Here is a 7,281-nt window from a genome sequence, read left to right as displayed (position 1 = left end):
ATGCAATTTTCAGCTTGCTGGCATTATTCAGTCAATATAACATTTTTCGATAAAAAGCAATAACACTGATGCATGATGAATGTAAATTGAAAAGAAATCAAAAGCAACTGACTTTACTAACACATCATGGGTATAGGATGCATATACTTATCTAAGTTTAACTATATTGAAACATTATTGAATTACTCCTTTGATATAGTTTCAATGACCCCGTCAAATAATGTAGGTTAACAAAGCAACATATAAGTTAAATGTCTTCATGTTACTATGTTGTCCACATGATTACTTATTGTGTAGTTATTGACAATATTAATGTTTTAAAAGGGTACAATGTTTTACATGTTTGATGAATTTACATTTGTTCAACTTTACTTGGTATTGACATCTCCTACCAATTTAATCACGAAATCATGATTTCACTTCACAACACTATAAGTAGAAACTGCACAATCGGGAAGCTGATTTTGTAGTTCAATTTTGTTCTCAACCGACACTTATTGTCAATTCCATGATTGAAGTCAATAAATGAGGAGGTCTTTTTTGGAACTTTTGTAATTAATGATTAAAAACAATTTGTTTCAATATTAAATGTTTTTTTTTAAATGATTTAAAGCGATAAATTTATTGTTCAAGGCAGACAGACAAACAACAGTACACAAAACAGAACATAGAAAACTAAATGCTTAGCACTACCTCACAAAAGACTGGGGTGATCGCAGGTGCTCTGAACGGGTGAGCAGATACCGCACCGCATGTGGCATCTGTCGTACTACTCATGTTTGTACAAACCCCGTTACAAGTCCGGCTCTGTAGGTCACATTCGTTAAAAGGGAACGGGATTGTAGTTTCGATATAAGGACCATACCTGCTATCAACTGTGAAAAAGATATTTCATAGTGGTCAACCAAATTCGTGATGTCGTCCGTAAAATGAACGAAGGGATGATTTCAAATTCTTCAGTTGAAACTCTTGGGTTGACAGCTTCCTTGTTGACTGCAACTCTCTATCAAGCAAATTATAATAGGAAATACAAACCCTGGAATATCGTGTCAATTCGGAGATATATACTATGTATGCAAGCGCTGCTGTAATATTGCTTTATAGAAATGGAAAGTTCACAATTTGGTAGCTAAAATCATCTCCGTCGTGGAAAAGTTTTGTATTTTAACCGACCCTCAATGTCAAATTTTAGATGAAAGTTAAGATACGAGGTAGACTGAACTTATACTCCATATAATACGTTCGATTAAACAGATAAGTTCAACATAGTCATCAAATTTTAAATTATTCAGTGAGAGAACATAACCTATATAGCGGATGTTAAAGTTAAATGTGTAAAATTTGTAATACAAATAAAATAAGAGATGAATTCCATTTTCTACTAATTTGTCCAATTTTTTACCATTATGGTGTCAAAGTAATAGTAACAGAGATACATTAATTAGCCTTTTTAGAACAGAAAATTTTATTACTTTGAAAAATCTGGCTGTATTTTTGAAAAACGCTAAATGCTGTAGAGAAGAAGTCTTGTCACTATTACTTGATAAAATGAATATACTTAATAAATAAATAAATTAAGTACAAATACAAGTTTATAAAAAAACCTTTTGAAAATTAATATATATATATATATATAAGGATAATATGTGTGTGTGTTTTATTGTTTCATATATTTTTTTTTTAACTGTAGTTGATATTATATTGTGAATTTATAACTTCTGTGGGCTGGAGGTCTGTTTTGAACAATAAACTTGATTTGATTTGATTTGATTGCTTTGATTAAAGTGAAATTATACTGCTAGCATTTTTCGTTCTTCATTACACGTTCCAGTATCACCCTCATTCTCAATAACATAAAGATACAAGTCGGCAGGAAGACGAGCACAGTTGGTTCCCATGGGAATGTAGAGAAATTCCCGCACCCGGAGGCAGTCTTTATCTGACCCCTACACATATATATATATATATATATACTAGTTCAGTGATAATGAATGCTATACTTAACTCCAAATTATAAACAAGAGACTAAAATTAAAAATAATATAAGACTAACAAAGGTCAGAGGCTTCTGGCTGAGAACATGCGCAGACTTGAGGCAGGATTAAACATGTTTGTGAGATCCCGACCCTCTCTCTATACATCTACCCAATATAGAAAGGAAAACGCATAACAATACACACATTAAAATTCAGTTCAAGAGAAGTCCGAGTATGATGACAGAAGATGAAACAAAAGAAAACAAACAAAATGACAATAAAACATCAATAACACCAGACTACTAGCAGTTAACTGACATGCCAGCTCCCGATTCCAATTAAACTGATTGAAAGAGTATGTCTTCATCACAACATTATCAAGCACAATCCCTCCCGTTAGGGGTTTAGTATCATACCATCATAACATACATGAGAAGACCATAACCCGTAATGTATTAATGTTTTACAAGTTACAGCCACACAAAGAAAGGAGTTGGTCCGGTAAGGACTCATTTTGGCCTCAAATTTCAGTTTCATCTGACGAACGAAAGTGGCCGCATCCGTGTTCATCCACAATCTTTATATATGTTATGTATTATTATCAAATACTACTTACATTTCAATATTATGGATGAACACGAATGCGGCCACTTTCGTTTTACACGGAAACCATCTAAAATTCAACTAAAATGATAGAATTTTGAAGATTTCAGTAATTTAGCATGACTTAATGGTGCTACAACCCGATATTTGTGCATTGTATTGTAAAAAAACAGCCCATATTTATGTAGCAGAAGCATTGAACTGTCCAATAAATAACTAAAAATTTACATTTTAACAATTTTATAAAACTGCCATATTTTGGGGCCAAAAAGGGGTCTTAACGGACCTACTCCTTTTCCGAAAAATATGTACTGCATGCATGTGTATTTCTTCTCATGGAGCCGGCATTAGAGGTTATATGCCTCATTTTACCGACTTTTATATGAACACGCTATGCTGCAATTGTTTTACACTTGATACTTGATACTTTCACTCATTAGCGACATTTCTGTATGTGCAGTCCTGTTTTATATGAAGAACACATCATATTTTTTATATAGGTGTTTAACCCCGTCCCATGTTTGTGCCTGTCCCAAGTCAGGAGCCTCTGTCCTCCTAACAAGAGACCAAATGACACAGAAATAAACATTTATAGGTCTCCATACAGCCTTCAACAATGAGCAAAGTCTATACCGCATATGAAATGCTAAATAGTTTAAACGAGAAAACTAACGCCAAAATATATGTACAAACAAGTCCTTTTCTTAATATTATATTATTTTCACTTTTTAATATGTTCTAGCTTTTATGCATACGGTTTTACATTAACTGTAGTTTATTTGTGATGTCCTATTTCCTGTTTATTGCCCATAATTTTTTATGCACCATTTTCCATTAATTGATATTATTTTGGACATATGTCACGGTAATGTTTTATCTCATACAAATAGTTTGACGTGATAGTATGTACAGTTAGTCATTTTAATCTATATAATAATACCAGATTTTTTAACGTTCAAATCTTAAATTCGTTACATAGTTCATAACTGTTGAGACCGAAAATACAAAAACAACATTTTTTTTTGTATTCCGAGTTCAGAGCAGTTGTAGTAGTTCCGAATTGAAATTGATAATATTTCATTTCATAAATCAGGAACATTTGAATGGGATTCTTTGTTCATTTGTTTTCATACTTAATATGCATGAGAAAACGTTTTAGAAAGACCTTAATAACAACATATTTGCAATGTTAAACAACCAAACATTAATCGACAATTACAAAATGATCACTTCAAAATATTTTGATTAATTGTGAAACACAATTGCTGGAAGTTTGTTTCACGTATTATACTTCAAAATGTTATCTATAACATTAAATATGTATTTTTTGTCTCACTGTTTCATACATATGTATTGTTTTGTCATTTTCAAGGCACACCGCGTTAGAAAATCACATTAACGGTCTTTTGTGTGATTTGAAATGCATAAATATACAGTTAGCTACTCGTTCGATGAATGGTTTATATCGTCTTAATTTTGATCTATCAAGTCATGCAAATGAGCTATTAAGAGTCAGTCTGCCATAAAACCATGCAAAATCTCAAATTTCGTCTATATTTGGGTATTTAGGAGTACCGTACGACACCAACTGTTACAGCACTCGCGCGTTCGTATGCGAGACAAACTATTGTGAGTACTTTTGCGAAATGTCAAGTACAATTTTATACAAGCCAATAGAAGGCTTGTACTTCGTTGTTTTGTATAAATCTTCTTTTAATGTTATAATGTTATAATTTACAATTTCAATTGTTTGCGCTTCTTTCCCCACAAAAGAGGTATATATACGATATATGTACAACACGCAAATTTTGTATGAATAAAGATAAACGAACACCTTGTGGCCAAATTACAATTCTTTATAAATGACATTAAAGTGAAAAATTCCCGCAAAATCATATTTCTAAACAAAGCATTTTTGGAAATACTACAAATGGTAAAAATATAGTCTTGAATAGTATTGCAACTCGTGTCAACTTCTAAGTAGTACAATTACAAAAATACTGAACTCCGTGGAAAATTCAAAACGGACAGTCCCTAATCAAATGGCAAAACAATTCCGGTGTGTTTTGAGTCAAGACATGAGTCGCCCCCTTTAATTCAGCCAAGATTCCTTAATGATATATTTGTATTTTAAGGTTTTGGAAATGTAAAGTACGTGTTCATGTAGATATATCTTTAGTTTCCAAAAATGTATCACAATCATAATAACCCGGTAATATTTAATAGAATTATTTTAAGGTTCAATGTAACTCTTAAAATGAAACATTACATATACATTTATAATGTCTTTACAACAACATACGAAACTAACATTTAAAAAAAATTACGCGTCCGGAATACTTTATTTGATGTTCCATACCCAGCAAAACTGTAAGCCGAATATTTAAATGCACAGAATGTACAACACATGGAGCAATTGATAGTTATATGATAGAAACATGTTTTCGTTCTAAAGACAGCTCCCACTTAGTGATCGCAAGAAGGAAATCTTAACAATACTAACAGCTTAATTGACTGTTGCCTTGCTTCATAGTTGGCTTCCCCCTTTTTTTATTGATGAAAAATTATGTGCTGAAGGGTGAAGCAATGCTAACAAAATGGAGCACTGGGTGATATTGCGAACTAGACATGTTATACTTTCATTACATGGCCTTATATAGTAAACCGTACGTTGTATGATATTTGGTTATTCAGGGATTTATAAAAAAAGAAGGGTTTTGTTTAATTGCCATAAGAGTCCAAACGACACAAAAATAACATTTATGAGATACCGTATGGTCTAGAACAATGAGCAGAGTCCATACCGCAAATTTAGCTTCAAAGACCCCAAAGAAAAAATATAATTGAAACTAGATAATTAACGGTCTAGTTGATGTACTAAATAATAAACAAAAACAAAAATGTTACACATAGTTTGGACAGGACACATCGAAAACCTGCATACTCCATATCTCCTTGTTACTACTTATAAATAATGATTGAAAACATTTGTCATAGCAATAATTTGAACAACACCGGAAAGAAAGTTATATCATCGTGCAATTCGGCGTATGATAAATACAACGACATATCCATTTGAAAACATCTTTGTGAGAGAAAGACTGTCGCATTCTTCACGTTCGCGAGTGTGACGTACTAAATTATAATCCTGGTACCTTTGATGACTATTTTCAAAAACGAAAAATAAGAACAAATATTTGAATCTGTATTGTGCGGCAGCGGACGCCTATCGACCAGGACATTTGGATTAATTTGCATAGTATTCGTTACATTGACATCGATCAACCTACTGAATTGTGGTAAAATTTGTGGCCTTAGAGATGAAATGCAGCATACATAAGCAAGTCTTAGCATTAAGATTATTCTTGTCAAATCGATTAAGAATATTAGTTAAAGGAAGATCATGTTCGTAACCCTCGAGTAGTGATGATACTGGTTTGTGAGATTTATTTTAGGTAACCAAGACTGATTGTGAAGAAGTTGGTATCAATTTTCATGTAAGATTCTTTTAAAAGTTAATTGATGACGACAGATACTGATTAATTGCATTAGATCGCTTTAATCATTTGGTTCAGATGAGTAAAAAAATTGTCGATGGTTGTCGGTGAAAACGTACAAATAAAGACAGACAGTTAAAATGGAAAAACTAAAATAAACACCATTCAACATAACACATACGAAAAATTGAGATATACGTACATCACATAGGAATCGAGGACGAGATTAAGTGTACAGAAAGAAAAACCAACCTGATCCAATTTGTAAACCTTCTGTCGATTGGGCGTTTAGAAAAGAGGATAAAAAATCTGATGGCCACTTTGAACGACACTGACTATACGTCTCGATGTAGGAACACAATTAAACAAAGAAAATGAAATATGAGACAGATAAATAGATAGATGCTTTATTCTCTAAAACCTAAGATTAATGTACACTACTCTATTATAACATTTAGTGTTGAAATTTTTTCTTGGGAAACAGATTTTATGAATGGCTATAAGAACACATACGCTTAAAAGAATACTTAATATACTGTTATTAAGTAATTTGTAACAATTTTGAACATATTGGAATTCAATGTTTGATATATATTTTCTCTTCAACGTAATAAGTCTGACATATAGATAATGACATGTGATATTCTAGATCGATTACTATAGGTATAGGTTATATCAAATAATTTTTTTAAAAAATAAAAAAACAATAACCCTGACATACCTATTTGAATATTAACATATTTTATTGTCATGTATGTATTAATCCTAAGAAGAAAAACAAATAATGTTATAAGATTAAATACTTTTATTTCACTTATTTCGCATATTATTAAAATTGAAACAAACAATATGTTTTTAGACACGTTGGACACGAAATTAATGTCTCTAATATTTTAAAATGAGCAATCTGCATATTGTCCTTAGAGAGCAGAGACAACATCATTGTTTTTTTTTTTTTTATAAAAGCAAGCCTAACATTGTATAGATTGAAGAATAATGCTGAATACATTTAATCATTTTATAAAATCTCTCAAAAGTAGAAGCTACTTTAACTTAACTTGTTGAACAACAGAAAATTGCCTTGTAAAATTTTGCTCAGGATTAAAAAAAAACCACTTATGTTCTTATATCGAAAAAAACATATAATACTTACTATATAGGTGTTCTGGCAGCTGCTGCCGCTTATGTAAACGTGTATAATCGTA

This window comes from Mytilus trossulus, chromosome 11 (assembly GCF_036588685.1).
Source record: "Mytilus trossulus isolate FHL-02 chromosome 11, PNRI_Mtr1.1.1.hap1, whole genome shotgun sequence".
NCBI lineage: Eukaryota > Metazoa > Mollusca > Bivalvia > Mytilida > Mytilidae > Mytilus > Mytilus trossulus.
This window is presented reverse-complemented; position numbering follows the sequence as displayed.